The sequence below is a fragment of the Felis catus genome, chromosome A1 (genome assembly GCF_018350175.1).
Source record: "Felis catus isolate Fca126 chromosome A1, F.catus_Fca126_mat1.0, whole genome shotgun sequence".
NCBI lineage: Eukaryota > Metazoa > Chordata > Mammalia > Carnivora > Felidae > Felis > Felis catus.
In genome coordinates this window covers 71821494-71838722 of record NC_058368.1, presented here as the reverse complement: position 1 = coordinate 71838722, position 17229 = coordinate 71821494, and the positions used below count along the sequence as shown (strand labels likewise).

The 17229-nt window shown below is 40.8% G+C and overlaps 1 long non-coding RNA gene across 1 annotated transcript in view; it reads right to left on the bottom strand.

Moving 5' to 3' along the window:
• Window positions 1–3778, bottom strand: part of LOC109499053 — a 189765-nt gene extending 185987 nt beyond the window's left edge. The window contains exons 1-2 of the long non-coding RNA XR_002156176.3: window positions 3374–3778; window positions 1750–1884 (exon numbers count right to left, since the gene is read on the bottom strand). This is a non-coding gene — a long non-coding RNA (uncharacterized LOC109499053). The remainder of the gene's footprint in view (window positions 1–1749; window positions 1885–3373) is intronic.
• Window positions 3779–17229: the final 13451 nt, after the last annotated feature.

Below are 17229 nucleotides of genomic sequence, written 5' to 3'. Positions count from 1 at the left end.
TCTGCTGATCCAGTAACAAGGGAGGAATAGAGGATCTGTGTTCTCTCCTCTGAGAATTACATCATTATAAATTAGCACTCACTGGCACAAAATATGCATTGAAATCCTCCAAAAAAATATTTTATTGAAACATTTCCTTTAAATATGATCACCCAACCATAGTGAGAAGAGGTTCTAGACAAAGTAAAACCTGGAGCGTCAAATCCTGCCACCGGTCTGTTTTTGTAGAGCTTGCAAGCACAGAATGGTTTCTACCTTTTTAACCAGTTATAAGATAAACAAAGAAGATGAGGCATAGACGCTACATACAGACAGCAAAGCCTAAAATATCTGGCCCTTCAGGGAAAAATTTTGCCAGCCCCTGAACTACAGTGTCATAGAATAAAGTCTCTCTGCTATAGATACAGTTGTTGCCATTCACATTTCCAAGTGATAAATTGAACAAATTTGCCTAAACACATCAGGTGAAGGGAGTAATAGGAGAGAGGTATATATAATCATTTGTTGGCCATTGACTCTATTTGTTCTTGGCACATTGACAGTTGGTAAATGGCACATAAAACAGTGCTTTTCTGCTATAATAGAGGGAGGGGGAATCTCCTCCACCACCACCACCCCCACTAGCAGCCAGCAGATATCTCTCGCTCATCCTGGTAGTAGTGATTTCATGTTCACTGGTACACTTGGAAAAAGCAGCCCCCATCTCCTCTGATGCCTTTACTACAAGCAAGCATCACAGAGACAAGGAACAATTCCAGGGGTCCTGGAAAGGCCCCAACCTCCAGAGATTCTCCATGTACCATGAGAGCTAGACCTATAGCCATATTATCTACTTAATTGCTCAGATCAGAAAAGCTAATAAATCTTGTCTTACCTCCCCAAAGGCCAAACCATTACATCCTGGAAGAGGCACCCAAGTAAGTTCCAAAGGTGTTGGGGAGATTGGAGCATTATCATTCTGGACATAAAATCAAGTCACACAGGGCTACCTGGTTCCTGGAGGAATTTTATTTACATAACAAAAGGGTTAAGAAAAGCTTCCCTTTATAAGCAGAGATAAATCATTTTTCCATCCCCCTCACCTATGGAGTGTTCACTACTTATGTAGGGAAAATCTCCATTGGCTCTTATATGTCACCCAGAAGTGACAAGGGGTGGACACATTTATATTTACTGAGCAATAATAAGAAACCTCTCTGAGCTTCCAGGTTGGTAAACACATGGAGATTCAAGGAGAGTGGTGCCCTGAGAGGGCACGGAAGCTAGACACCCTTTCCCCATGCCTCCCCCAGTGCACCTCTTCCATCTGGCTGTTCCTGAGTTATGTCCTTTCATATTAAACCGTGAATTCAGAGTCATGAAAGTCATAAGGAGGCCTGGTGAGGAACAGAGTTAACCGCTTCCACCACTGTGGCAGCAAAAAGCGACAAATTCATTTTTTTTTTAGACATGTTAAAGCATTGACACTCAATGACAAGCACAAGATAACTAGCACTAAAGGAAGCAGTCCTCAGGGGAAAAAAAAGCCTTGCCTTGCACAATGGATTTAGACAGTCAATGTCCTGGGGGCTGAACTTTGACTTGTCTTGGAGTACAGATCTACTTTGCCAAAGGCGCTGAGTAAGCCAAAGGCTCTGGGCAGAACACAAAAGGAGGTTCTACTTTTAAGCCCATCCAGAGGTGCAAGATTCTGAAGGTGTGTGCCACTGGGCAGGGAAGACAGCATGGGCTGCGAGGTCTGGCACTTACCACAGGACATGCAGGGTTGCTGGTTTCCCGCACGGCAATGCAGTTGTGTTTTCTTCGTCCTGCTGGACTCTCTGTGCTGGTTTCTATGCATCAGATGAAGCAATCCCTTTCCCAGTTTGGAAGGAGCAGTCCCTTCTAGGAGATAAACATTGCCAGTCAACCTTCCCTCTGCTCCCGGTTGTCCTCAAAGATCTGTGCGTGTCCACACAGCCTATTTTATTTTTCATGGCTCCCAATATTTGAGGCCAAGCCAAGACCCGTCAGTGAACCAGAGGTTCCTTCTCAGTCAGCACCTGGATTCAGGCTGGCCAGAAGCCAGCCCCTCAGGCAGCACCTTTTAAAGTGTGCAAAACACTGCTGGTGGGAATGCAAACTGGTGCAGCCACTCTGGAAAACAGTATGGAGGTTCCTCAAAAAATTAAATATAGAACTATCCTGTGACCCAGCAACTACACCCCTAGGTATTTATCCAAGGATACACATGTGCTGTTTCGAAGGGGCACATGCACCCCAATGTTTATAGCAGCACTATCGACAACAGCCAAAGTATGGAAAGAGCCCAAATGTCCATCGATGGATGAATGGATAAAGGAGATGTGGTGTGTGTATATATATCTATATATACATATACATATATAATGTATATACGTATATATATATATACATACAATATGTATATATGTATATATGTAAATACATGTACTATATGTGTGTGTGCATATATATATATATATATATATACACACACACATACAATGGAGTATTACTTGGCAATCAAAAACAATGAAATCTTGTCATTTGCAACTATGTGCATGGAACCAGAGGATATTATGCTAAGCAAAATTAGAGAATGACAAATATCATGACTTCACTCAGATTTGGAATTTAAGACACAAAACAGACAAACATAAGGGAAGGGAAACAAAAATCATATAAAAACAGGGAGGGGGACAAAACATAAGAGATTCTTAAATATAGAGAACAGAGGGTTGCTGGAGAGGCTATGGGAGGGGGGGATGGGCTAAATTGGTAAGGGGCGTTAAAGAATCTACTCCTGAAATCACTGTTGCACTATATGCTAACTAACTTGGATGTAAATTTAAAAGTTAATTCATTTTAAAAAATAATAAAAAATAAAAATAGAAAAAATAAAGTGTGCAAAAACATACAGTCCTGTGGGGTTGCAAGGATCAGCCCTGCATGTACCCATGGCCAGCGCCCACCGCACAGCCTCTGGACTCCAACGCAAATGGGGAGGAGAGGTTCCCCCCCCCCCCTCCTAAAACTGAGGCCCAGATGCAAACCGCATGCGCTATAAAGCTAGGACCCGGATGTAAAGCCAGGGACCCAGGCACACATGTGGTCCAGAGGTAAAACCACGGCCTCAGGAGTAAAAACCTGGCCTAGATGCAAACCAGGCATGGGGGAAAATGGCCCTGGAGCGGGGACAAGGCCAAGACACGGGTGTGTCAGCCCAGCTGCCCTTCCACCCGCAGAGGCCGCCTAACGCTGCAGGGTGAGTCCTCACGTGGGCTGGGGTCTGGAGGTGGGAGCTGGGGTTTGCAAGCGAGAGGTTTGGGGGCTCCTCCTTCAGGTGCGGGTCTTACAAGTTGGGATGCCCGACCTGAGCTCAGGGCCTCAGTTTCCTCCCAGCGGCGGCGAGGTGCCTCACGGGGGCGCCTGGCAGCGGCTCCTACTGCTTCCGGGCGCCCTCAGGGGCGGTGCTCCACTCGGCCCTTGTGGCGCAGCGGGCGGAGACCTCTGGGTCCACCTGCGTGACCGCGTGGCGCGAGGGAGTCCCGGTCCAGACCCTCCCCCACCCCCCTACCGGCTGTGATGTGGGGACAGGCGGCCAGGACTTCGCGAGTCACAGCCGCTGCGGGGTCCTGTCATTCTCCTGTTTCTTCCCTCCGTGACCCTGCCTGTCCCCGCCGTGTGGAGGAGTTAGTGAAAGGGGACCAAACAGGTAACCGAGGAGGAGCACGCAGACCCGGGCGGGCCTTGAGCCACAGAGAAAGCAAGGGCCGCATTGCTGTGCACTTGTACGGAGGAGTAAAGAAATACTCCCAAGAGAGAAGTCTCTGCAAAGCTGATTGATGATATGATTATAATATCATAGTTTTATGGAGAAAAGCTGTATCTTGCAATAGAAGATGATCCTATTATGAAAAAAGGGGGGAAATCAATCAGTTTACTCTGAGTTTTTAATAGAATGAGTCCAAAAATCAGCACGTTTCCATCCTTACTGCTAACTTAGATAGTTACTTGGTAGGGGAATCCTAAACCAAGATGATTATGCATTGTTTTTCTATCCCTCTGTAAAGATGTTTTCCTATCCTGCTGTAAAGAACTTTTTTTTCCTCTAGCTTTCCAAGGAGATTTCTAACATAATAATTGGTACAGTATCAATAATCCTGACAGCAATTGGTATAAAAAAAATTTATTTCTTAAATATGTACACTATGGTATGTTGCAGGCCTTCCCAGTCACCTGGGAAGGGTCAAAGCTATTGAGAGCTATAAAAACAGTGATATAGAAATCCAGAGGCTAAAGGTCTATTAGAAAAACGCCCTCACCTATGGCTTTTTAAGTGTTATTTTGCTTTGTTTTATTTTTAGATCAATCAATGCTTTCTTTTCTTTCGGGGAAATTAAAAACTAATAATAAATAATTAATTACAGAAACATTATCTAAGTATGCTTTTTGTCCTTCCAAGAGGAAAAAAAATCCTGTGAACACAAAGTGATAGTTTTGTTTTTTGTGTGTTCTTTGTGTGGGTTTTCTTTGGTGTTGGCGTGAAAGTAGCAACAAAGGTTTTCATATGTTGTCTCAGACACGCTGTCTTTTGAGTCATGTTGGTTTTCTCAAGCCAAAGGCAGTCAGGAGCCAAAAAACTCATAGTCCTTGGAGTATGTTCAGACCCCACCACCACCACCAAACAAAGCTAATAGATGAAAGCAGCTTCCTTGTTCCAAAGACAACTAAGGTCTTTCTGAAATGGAAATGAATTCTCAAATTCTCCCTTCCTGAACTTTTCACAGTTACTAGTAACTACTACAACTTTTGGAGAGCCAGCTCTGTGCCAGAACTTGTTAACTATACTATTAGTCATCACCATAATTGGATGAGGTCATTATTATTTTTCTTGTTTTATAGATGGGAAAAGCTGAGCAAAGTAACATACACAAAGCCGTTGATGAGTAAAACAGTAAGCTAAGATTGGGACAAATGACCTGACCCAAAGTCCAGGCTCTTTCTTCTGTGTCTCTTGTTTGAAAGCCTCCCTGTCAAAGATTATCTAGTGAAATCTAGTGAGAGGTTTATTGGTTTGGTTGGTTTATTTTTTAGGATGATTAGTTGATGATGTATCAATAATACAGCCATTCAGAAGTTTTGGGGTTCTAATGTATAAGGACACTTGCTATATGACAGAACACAGCAGAACAGTAGTGGTGGAAGCATAAGGGTGTAGGTCAGTTAGACAGCCACATGGGGAAAAAGCGTATCTATTCCCTATACTTCATACCACATAGACAGTTCTTTCCCAGGTAAATCTAACTGTGAAAAGTAAAATGGTAGTTTATAAACAAGAAAGTAGAAGATCATATTTATTGCCTTGATATATGAAAAAATTTCTTAAACAGAACACAAAATGTACTAACCTTAAATTAAAAGCGGAATTAACAAAAAAGTTGCCAAATACAAACTGTCCAAGAGTTGAATAGGCTTCTCACAAGAGAATATTCAAATGACCAATAAACATATGAAAAGGAGTTTAATTTCATTAGTCCCCAGGGACAATGTAATGCAATATCATAGTACACCTGCCAGAAAAGCTGAAATTAAATAGAATTTAACGGAAATTTAATAGTTGTCAAGAACGTGGAGCCACTTGAACGATTCATATGTTGCTGGTAAAAGTGTAAATTGGTACAATCTCTTTGGAAAACTGTTAACGTTCATCAATGGCAAACCTCTCCCTATGACACAACAATTACACCCCTAAAATCGGTCCTATGGAAATAGATACATAACATTATTACAGACATGTTCAAGAAGGTTCGTAGCAAGGCTGTTCATAAGAGCCCAAAACTCAAAACCACCCAAGTGTCTACCAACAGTAGAATAGGGAAATACATTTTGGTATATTTATACACAGAGATACTATACAACAATGAAAATGAGTGTACTGCATATGACAATATGATTGAATCTCAAAGACATAATCGTAAGCCAAAAAACCATCATTAATATTTAAATTATTAATTTAATGATCATTAAATGATTAAGTGATTCCATTTACGTAAAGTCTTTAAACAAGCAAAACTAATTTGTGGTATTACAATGAAGATTTTACTTACCTTTAGAGAAGAGGAAGGGAGTAGAAGAGAAGGGAACCCCCAGGGTACCAAGAATGTTCAATTTCTTGATTTTGGTGGTAGTTACAAGGGTATGTTCACTTTGTGAAACTTCCCCAAGCTATACACTTATAATATGCGCACTTTTCATAGGTGTGTTATTCATCAAAAAAAAAAAAAAAATTCTTTAGAAACAAAAAGGGAGAAATGGCTAAGCATAAGTAGACATATTATAAATAGAAAGGTCTGGCCAAAGACCAAAGGCCAAGGGAGATGAGTTCAAATACAAAGAAAGCATTGTGACCTTGGAGAGATTAGCCTCATGGGAATGACAAAGAAAAGCATCAATGTCAGGGAGTCAAGAAAGAAGAGAGTGAGGAAAGAGGCAAGGTCATCAAGACTGTTCAAGGAGAAAATACAAAGCAGAAGGTTCAAGTAAAGATTGTTTTTAAAAATGAAAATCAAGTGTTTCTGAAATCATAGAAGATAAAGGTTCAAAAACATCAGCAAAAGAAGGAAAATGAAAAAACTAAGAGATAGATTAATGGATTAATGAAATAACACTTACTGAGGACTTATCCGATATCAGAAATTGCTAGCAGGGAATTTCAGGTAAAAAAGACAAGGGAAGAAAGTGAAAGAGAAGAAAATAAAAGAACAGTTTTGCTTTGCTAAAATCATTGGGCTGCAGGCTGAATTGATGAAGCCTCAAGTGTTCATCACATACACACTTTACCTAGTGTGTCAGGTGAAGTCACCCATCAGGCAAAAACAGTCTCATTTGTAAGAAGCACAAGAGAGACCAACTGCCTTTGAGGTAGCTTGGTGCAAACTTAAGGTTTGTGTTAGTTTCCTATGGCTGCTGTTAACAAAGTACCACAAACCTATGGTGTAAAAAAAACAGAAATATATTGTCATAGAGTTCTGGAGCCTAGAAATCCACAGCAGGGCTGTGCTGTCTATGATGACTTTAGGGAAGAATCTTTCTTTGCTTCTTCCAACTCCCAGGGTTTGCCAGCAATCTTTGACATTCCTTCACTTGTAGACGCCACTCCAACCACATGCCAATCCTCCCTGTGTGTCTTCACATCATATTCTCTCTGTTCATATCTGTTATCACATGTCATCTTCTTATAAAAGTGCTGGTCATATTGGATTAGGGACCCACCCTACTTACTCCCATATGACCTCATCTTAATTAATTACGTCTATAACTACCCCATTTCCTAATTAGGTCACATTACAAGGTACCTTAGGGGTTAGGACTTCAACATACCATTTTTTGTGGACACAATTCACCCCCTAACAATGGTACATCTAGGAATGCAACAAAACAATAAACGTCTTCTCTTAAGAGCAGTATAAGTGGTAGGTGAGCATAAAGAAGGTAGGCCACCTGAGCCCAAGTTGCTTTCCTGAGCCACATTGCTTTTCCAGGTCTCTTTAACCTAATGTACATTTCAGTATCTGAAGGGCTAGGACCCAGTGTGCCAAAGAGGTCGATGAGGCAACTCCTATGCTAATCATTTTGTGTATTCTTGTGTTCACTTGCTATGGCTGTGTAACAAATGACCCCAAAACTTCGTACTGTGAAATAACCACTATTATGCTCACAGATTCTTTGGTCATAAATTCAGACAGGACAAAGTGGGGACAGCTTATCTTGGCTCACAATATCTGGGGCTTTAGCTGGAAGGCACAAAGGCTGGAGGATGGAGTCACCTGAAGGCTTAATTCACTTACAGGTCTTATGGATGATGCTGACTGAGATCTTGGCTGAGATTGTCAGCAGGAATAGCAATGCACTGCTTCTCCATGTGTCTTAAGCTTCCTCATAGGGAACAATGGCATATTTCAGAAATTAAGGAAAGTAGGTTAGCTGGAGAGATGGAGGCAGAAATAGTACTAGATGAGGCAAGCAGAGGCTGTGATCATCTGGGCTTCTGTAGACCATGCTAAGAATTTTGCACTTAGTTCTAAGGGCACCAGGACCCTTTTGAAATGTTTTAAGGAACAGAGTGAAAGAATCAACCTAACATTCTGTAAAGATCACTTGAAGATGATGAATGGATTAAGCAGAAGAGGACAGGAGGGGATTCTGGAAGACCGTCTCAGAGGATTAGATCAAGAAGGGTGACTGAGCACCTAATTTAAGAAGAAATTTTAAAATAAATTCCTAAAAGATGAAATGCAAATAGGATACATTTCACAGGGAAAATCAGAGCCCAAGAGAGATCAAGAGAAACTTCAGGCTCTGAGGCAAGTATCTGAACAGTAGGAGGGGCCCTAGGTACCTTGCAGGGTGATAATTACAGAATTGCAGCTACTCCTGCCCCCTCCAACCTTTGGGGGGGGGGGTGACAGCAGCAGTGTATTTTGTGTTGTTCAATTGCTGGATCCCACCAGTCTAGAAGAAGATCTGGCAAATCATTGTTGCTCATTGAGTACAGATGAATGAATGAGCATGGCTCTGACTGGAAGGGCAGGGCAGGACTCCCAGGTGGCTACAAGCTCCAAGGGTGAATAAGGATCCCCAAAAGCAAAGGACAAATCATCTAAATAATACCCTGCCACCACCACTGTAGTCACTGCATCTAGCTAAGATAAACAGAGTGGGCTGGAAAACAGTCTCAATAAGAGTAACAAATAGCCAGGAATCAATAGATATGTGAGGAAAACCAAACCAGTGAAAAAGGGGATGTAAGCCTGTGAAAGGGAAGAACATAATCCTAAAGAAACAGAGCCAGTAAAGCAAACAGAAGACTTTAAAGTAAGTGTCATTTATAACCTCAAAGATTTTTGAGAGGAAATAATGGCCATAATCCAGGACAAGATGATGGAGGCCTGGTCTAAAGTGATGGCAGTGGGAATAAAAGGAGACACTGGAAGATATTGGACTATATTGGAGGCAGGACTGATAGGACTTAGTAATTGGTTGAAAGTGAAAGATGGCAGAGGGAGAAGTAAAGACTACTTGGGTTTCTGCTGGAGGAATTTGGTGGAATGTGGTGTGTTTACTGATACGGGGGCACTAGTGCTAAAGACTAAATGTTTCCCTCCAAAATTTATATGTGGAATATCATCCCAATGTAGTAACAAAAGGGGGTGTGGCCTCAAGGAGGTAATTTGGTCATGAAAGTGGAACCTTCAGACATGGGAAAAGTACCCTTATAAAAAGGACCCTCAATAGCTTCCTCACCCCTTCCACATGTGAGGACACAGTGAGAAAACAGCTGTCCATGCAACAAGAAGCAGGCTCTCACCAGACACCACATTTGCTAGTGCCTTGATTTTGGGTTTCCAGCCTCCAAAACTAAGAAATAAATTTCTGTTGTTCTTAAACTACCTTGTCTATGGTATTCTGTTATAGCATCCCAAACAGACTAAGACAACTAGAAAAGCAGATTCTGGAGAGGGTCTTAGCAACTCAGTTTGGAGAGTGTTCAGCTGGTTGACAATGCCCTTTAGACATCTAATGCAGCAGTGGATGAGCTGTTGGCTACGTGTATTTGGCACTCGGAAGAGAGGGAGGAGCTAGCTATAAATTGGGGAATGTAAATCTACAAAAGCATAACTGAAGCCATGAGTATGAATGAGGTTGTCTGGGATGTGAGCAAGAGTGCGACCAGCAGAGGTCATAGAACAAAAGTCCTGTTTCCAAGGAAGCCATATGGGGGAAAGAGTTGTGCAGAGGGAAAACAGAAGGCTTCATGAAAACCCAAATTGCCTGTAAAACTTTCAGTTCTTCATTTTTGGTTGTTCTTTGGTGGGAGCCACAGCTTTGCATAAAACAAACTATAAAGTGGGGATCAGAGCAGTATCAGTCCCAGACAGTTTGATATGAAGATTAAATGAGTTGATGCTCAGGGACCACTTAGCTCAGCAGTGGATGCGTACTAACTGGTCAGTTAATGAGTTACGGTATACGGAAACACAGATGACAGAGATAAAAAATAAAGTTCTCTCCCCAGGTTCTCCCAGAATGCATAATATACCTGAAAACTGCTTTCCTCAAAATTAGATTTGTTAATTTTGGATTCAGTAGGTTTTAAAAAGTAAAAAATATAAAAATGCAGGGGTTTTTGTTTGCATAAATAGTAGAAATCTTGTACATGTGTTTTGTATTGTATAACTTTTGAAAACATAAAAAAACTTTTAAATTTATCTTGTATGAAAAACGAGAAATAGAATGTTACAGTGAACATTCAATTGCATGTCACAACAGTAATTTGTACAAAGTATATTTTACATTACCTCTCCTCGCGTGCCTATTTTTAAATTTTTTTTTAATTTATTTTTGGGAGAGAGAGAGAGTGAGCACATGAGCAGGGGAGGGGCAGAGAGAGAGGGGGACAGAGTATCCAAAGCAGGCTCTGTGGTGACAGCAGACCCAACGTGGGGCTCAAACTCACAAACCATGAGCTCAGTCGGAAGCTCCACCGACTGAGTCACCCAGGTGCCTCTCACGTGCCTACTTGATTCTGGATGCACTCAGTAAATGCTTCTCTCACTAACTCAGTTACAAAGCCTGTGTAATTAAACTAAAAGCAACTTGGATTTTTGTTGGTGTTCCCCAGAACTGTTTGGCAGAATCCTCCTATATGTGTAGATTGTATGTTTTTATTTGCAATCAGGATAAACAGAAAACGGAATCTTGAATCAGGCTGAGAACAAAACAGGAAGATTATTGCACTGCTGTGAACAATCAGGCCATTTCTTCATGCCATTTCCATACCACATATCCAACAGAAAACATTCAAAGGAAAATCAAGAATTAATTTCAAAGAAGGCACAAACCTATACTGTTACTTTGTGTAACTCTAAATGAGAGGCTGCTGCCCAGACTGCTGTCAGAATGAAAGGAAAGAGGAGATGAGCCATTTCTGGGTCAGGGGTCATCTTAGCTGAATTCGGAAGAACACGATTCAACTAAAAAAAAAGAAAAAAAAGAAAGAAAAAAATAAACAGCAAAAAGCAGATGATTTTTTTAAAAAGAATTTCACTGGATTTTAATTTGTTAAAACAAGGTATTTCTTCCTTTTTTTCACTGCTTTCTTTGGAATGCTGTGGCCCAACTTGCCGCTTCCTTGCCTTCCGGTTCTTCTCCTTTATTCAGTTTGTAAACAGAATCATATTCTCCAATATTCCTCAAAGACTCCTATCTTTCTCATGGCTGTAATACTTCCCATTTGCTCTTTTTTTTTTAACGTTTATTTATTTTTTTGAGAGACAGAGAAAGACCGAGCACAAGTTGGGGAGGGGGGAGCAGAGGGAGACACAGAATCCGAAGCAGGCTCCAGGCTCTGAGCTGTCAGCACAGAGCCCAATGCAGGGCTGAAACTCACAAACCATAAGATCATGACCTGAGCCGAAGTCAGATGCTCAACCCACTGACTCACCCAGGTGCCCCCCCCAATTTGCCTTTTTAATCAAATTGAAATGTAAAATCAAGTCAAATTTACCATTAACACATATGATCAAATCAATAAATATAAAGCCTTGCCCTCTGAGCAACCAACCCTTCTAGCCATGCAGGACTGGTGATTGCTGCCCTTCTTCTGACTCTAGCAAAATCAACTCCAAGCCTGTCGGTAGCACCTCTTCCCTCGCCCAGCTTTGCCCCACATCCATTTGATCATATGTCCACTTCCAAATGACTCATGTTATCCTCCTAGGACTTCACAATACTATTTTTTTGTTTCGTGAATAGCAAATTGAAGAGGATTATGTGTACCATGGTCCTATTTTTATGATTTTTTTTTGAAAATATATAATCAGATATGTATTAAAAAGTTGCAGAATCTACAGTATTGTAAGGGGTGGTAATATGGAAGACTTTTAATTTCATCTGTGATATATTTGTGATATTTAAACATTGTATATATTATACATCCGTAATACTTATTTTTTTAATATTATTACATTTATTTTAAGTTTATTTATTTTGAGACAGAGAGAGAAAGCACAAGCAGGCTCCCTGCTGTTAGTGCAGAGCCTGACATGGGGCTGGAACTCATGAACTGTGAGATCATGACCTTGAGCCGAAGTCAAGAGTCAGCCACTTAGCCCACTGAGCCACCCAGGCAACCCCATCTGTAATATTTAAAATAAAAACCAATTATTCTAAGAGTACCTTTTCCGTGAAGTTTTACCATATTACTCTTTCTTAACTCCACTTACTCCTATCACTTCCATAATGCTTTTGACAGTTGGATATTTTGTCCACTTTTTATATGTAAAGATTTGTGCTTTTATATGTATGTTCCTTCTTTATTTTTTTTTCAATATGTTATTGTCCTTCTTCCTTGTGTTAAAAATCTCCGTAAGACTAAAGTATTATATCTGCAAATAGGCAAGACCATCTATAATCAAAAGACACAAATGTCTATTTTAATATTCCCTAGAACTTAGCTCATGATAGACACTCTTGAATAATTAAGAGTGAGCATAGTAACGAATGAAATCATATTAGCCCTTGGACCTATGTAAAACCTGCCTCAACATTCATTTGTTCTTCAGCAGTTGTATTTTTCTCTGAAATATGTATAAAAGGTATTAAATTCTACTGGTTCCAGTAATTCCTGGAAAACCTCCTTTTCTTTCTCTGCAGCTGCCATCAAAGTTACCAAAGCCAGATTTTCTTACCAACAATTTCTTACCAACAATTTCCTGACAACTGGTTGAAAACCCAGGACCCTTTTCCAAAGATCAAAAGATGTGGTGATTTAAGAATTGCCATGCTAATGGAAGCTCAGTTGGGGTCAACAGTGACATATCCCACTTAGCTTTCTCAGACTGGATGAAACAAGATTTTACAGCTTTTTCTTAACGCCTGCTTTTCCAGCCTTGTATTTGTCTATCAACAGATAATTGTACTTCTAACGATTGGAGACAAACTATCTTTTCTTCTTTCCAAATGAGAATTTGTAGGGGTTTTCTGGTCCCATTTGCCACCAAGTGCACATCAGAAGATGAATATCCTGGCGGGAGGTCAATGATAGCTGAAGGAGAGGCCCACTACCAGCCCAGTGACAGAGCCAGCAGAAGGGCCTTCCCCAACTCCAGTTGCCATGGCAAACCGTCTAATGAAAAATGCTTCCATCTGAATTCATCACTAGAGGGTGATTAGAATGTAAATAATGGTGAGATATGTAGGCGATAACATTTTTCTATTAAAAGAAATGCGATGAAAAGCACATCCCAGTTGGATAGCCACTTGCAATGGGTGTGGCTAGTTTGTCACACACAAAAACCCTGAAGCTTTTTACAAAACCTAGTGTTTTCCATTGGATCTTTCTGTAAACTTCCATTATATTGTATAAAAAATATGCAACAATTAAGGCTACTGAAAATTTAAATGTATTTTGGGCAAGGAGAGCGAAGTCTGTCATTTATCTTGTTGTAGGGTATGTATAGTGTATGGGTTAGCATCTGTTCTCAGTAATTCCTCCAGTTCAGTTACAACACATTTGGAAACTGCAGAAATATACAAGGCATTATTCACATTACAATTTTATTTATTTATTTTAAGCTAAAATTCAGGATATAAATTCCTAACTGAAAAGTGGGAATTTTACATGTTTCATTCCCATCTATAAGATGCACCCAGCATTGAAAACCATTTGGCTCCTTGCTGTAACATAATTTTTGTTACAACTTTTGCCTCCTGGACTACCTGCACCCCTACCACAGGGACCTATCTCCCACACTGGGAAAAAGTGATACTATAATTTTACTTTAGTATTTGAAATTAAGTAAGCAGAGCAGATAAAGACATCAGCACATTTAATATTCCAAAGAAAAGGATTGTTATGTTTTCAGCACTCATTTGTGGCTTTGTGCACGTGTTCATTCCATTAATATTGACTGTGCACCTGCTATCATTGTCCTCTTTACATAGATTAGCCTTACGTGCATGGCACAAAGTTAGGTTACTTTCTTAAAGTCCAACACCACTGTCTTTGTCCAAGACCACACAACAGATAATAAATCTCATTATATAACTTTGCCTAAGCACCACAGTTGATACTGCAAAATAATTTTTAGTTCTATAGTCTAATTATCCATAGATCACAGCAGTGAGTCATTGCTACCATTATCTCACATTTGTGAAAATTACAAAGTGGCACCTTGTGGGTGAATAAAATTATAAAAACAACCCCTTTCTAGGAATTTTAGCCCCCACCTGCACCCTCTACCAGGCTCCTTTGAGCTTGTGCTATCTTCACACTACAGAGCAATGTTGGTTCCCTTCCAATGTCACCCACTAGTCCAGACCTGGCCCTACCGCACCCAGGAGAAGCCTTCCCTTTCTATCCTTTATCTCTCGGGACTGATACTATGTCAAACCACTCTACCTCCAGATGGCTCTACCCCCAGACAGGCTGAGCTAATCCCTAACTGCTTATGGCTGCCACATTCCCTTCCTCATTAGTCCAAAAATGTACCTGGCTTCCCAGGTGTTTTCTGAAAGGTATCTTTGTTGACATTTAAAACTTTTTTCAGTAGATTCCTTCTCCTTGTTCAGAGACCTTCTGTACCCCCAGCATGCCTTGAGGTTTAATAATGCAAGTGACCTTGATTCTTTACACAGCTTTGAGAATGTCTGTCTCACCCTAATCCTGTACTTCTCCTAACTCTATTGACAGAAGGCAGAGCACACCATCTCCACACCTGACAGAAGGTGTGATGCAAAACACATTCTCACAGAAATTACTCCTAAGAACACAGTGCCTATTATGCTAAAAGCATGGGCATGAGAAAACTGGAAGAAGGTGGTGATTTGATCAGCTCTCCACCTTACCACTCTGGAGCAGAAACACCAATCAAGCTGGAAGAGTCTGGAGGGTGCACTGAGGCCATGGTTTCTCCCACCATCTCTGAAAGAGAGAGCAGCATAGACCCTCTTCTTGTCAGAGTCCAGGAAGACCTTGGCTGGGAAGGACTGTACCTGGACTCACTTTCAGGGAGAGTTGGCAGTGTTCCAGTTTGTTCACTGTGGGCTCACCAGCTTGACACTGCTCAGGATGTCTCAACATCCTGACCAGTGTGAGGGCTGACAGAACACCAAAGTGATCACGTTAAAAATATATAAATTTGGGGGCGCCTGGGTGGTGCAGTCGGTTAAGCGTCCGACTTCAGCCAGGTCACGATATTGCAGTCCGTGAGTTCGAGTCCCGCGTCGGGCTCTGGGCTGATGGCTCAGAGCCTGGAGCCTGTTTCCGATTCTGTGTCTCCCTCTCTCTCTGCCCCTCGCCCGTTCATGCTCTGTCTCTCTCTGTCCCAAAAATAAATAAACGTTGAAAACAAAAATTAAAAAAATATATATAAATTTGAATTTAAGAGGGCTCAGTAACATGGGAAAGGGAGAGAGAGACATAGGGAGGAAGGCCAGGTCATGGAATATCTGGATGGGGGCTTTCATTAGAGGAGAACTAAGGGAAGACCCAGAAAATAACTTTTAACAGATGACTAATAAGAACCTCCAAGAAGATTTAAGTAGAATACTGACAACATGTTCTAGAAGTTGAATAGAGAAAGAAAAAAGGTTGATACTATGGACTCAATTGCTTGCCTCCCCGCCCCCCATTCATATGTTGAAGCCCTAACCCCCAAGTGATGATATTTGGAGATGATGTCTTTGGGAGATAATTAGGTTAAGATAAGATCATGAGGATGGAGCCTAGTCAATGTGATTAGTGCCCTTATAATAGATACCAGAGAGCTTATGTACATACTCTTGCTTTCTCCCTCTCTCTCTCTCTGCCCCCCAGTGTGTGTGTGTGTGTGTGTGTGTGTGCGCGTGTGTGTACCACATAAAGACACAGAGAGAAAATCATCATCTACAAGCCAGGAAGAGAACTCTCACCAGAAACTGGCCATGCTGGCACCTTAATCTTGGACTTCTAGCATCCAGAAAAGAGAGAAAATAAATTCCTGTTGTTTGAGCCACCTAATCTATGATATTTAGTTATGGCAGGCTGGACTGACTAAGACATTTGATATCTTAATTTAGATATCCAATGTATGAACTGAAAAAGATGATCATGGCTGAGAACCAATTTAATGGTCCAAAAGATCAAGAGCTCATAGCCCAAAGCAAAAACACAATGAGATGAAAATCCCAAGGAAAAAGATAAGAGGTTTAGAAGAGCAATCAGGCTGATGTATCCCTTAGCCATAAGGGCAGAAGGATTTATTTTTTAATACCTGCAAAGATTCAGGAAAAATCTATCAATGTCCCCTAGCTGAGGAAATGCCAATTGACTGAGATCAGACACCTCAAGAGAAGAAAAGATGAGGGGAGTGAATACAATGATTCTTTCCCTCAGTAGCCACACTAAATGGATAATAGGGTGTTAGGGAATCTAGAATATGAATGGTATAGAAAAATACTTCAAATAGAAGAAATATACTTAATGGAAATACAAGGGCAACTTTTTAAAAATTATAACAAGAAATTGTAATATACGTCTTTCAGAAGTTTACAAATCAAGTACAGAAAAATCAATAATAATATAGAGGATTTGAATAATACAGTCAACAAAAACAATTTAATAAGCACACAGAACTATGTTTTCTGCAAGCAGAGAATACAACTTTTATATCCATGTTACAAAAAATCGTGAAGAAAACCTCCCCAAAGTAGAAATCATATAAGCCATATTCTTGATTCATACTCTAATAAAATGAGAAGATTGATGACAAAATGGTCTCATAACACATTATTAGAATTAAGAAACACTGCCTTAATTGACCCCTTTATCAAAAATATATCAAAATTTGTTTACAACTTACCTGAAATGCATTCAAAATCAAGCTGGATTGATGGATAAACAGAGGGATGAGGGGCACCTGGGTGGCTCAGTTGGTTGAGTGACCAACTTCCGCTCAGGTCATGATCTCACGGTTTGTGAGTTCAAGGCCCAGGTTCTGTGCTGACAGCTCAGAGCCTGGAGCCTGCTTCGGATTCTGTGTCTCCCTCTCTCTCTGCCCCTCCCCCACTCATGCTCTGTCTCTCTCTGTCTCAGAAATAAATAAACCTAAAAAAAAATTTTTAACAGAGGGATGAGTAGGTCACAGCAAAATGCTCATTGGAGAATTTGATGGCGGTAGTTGTGTA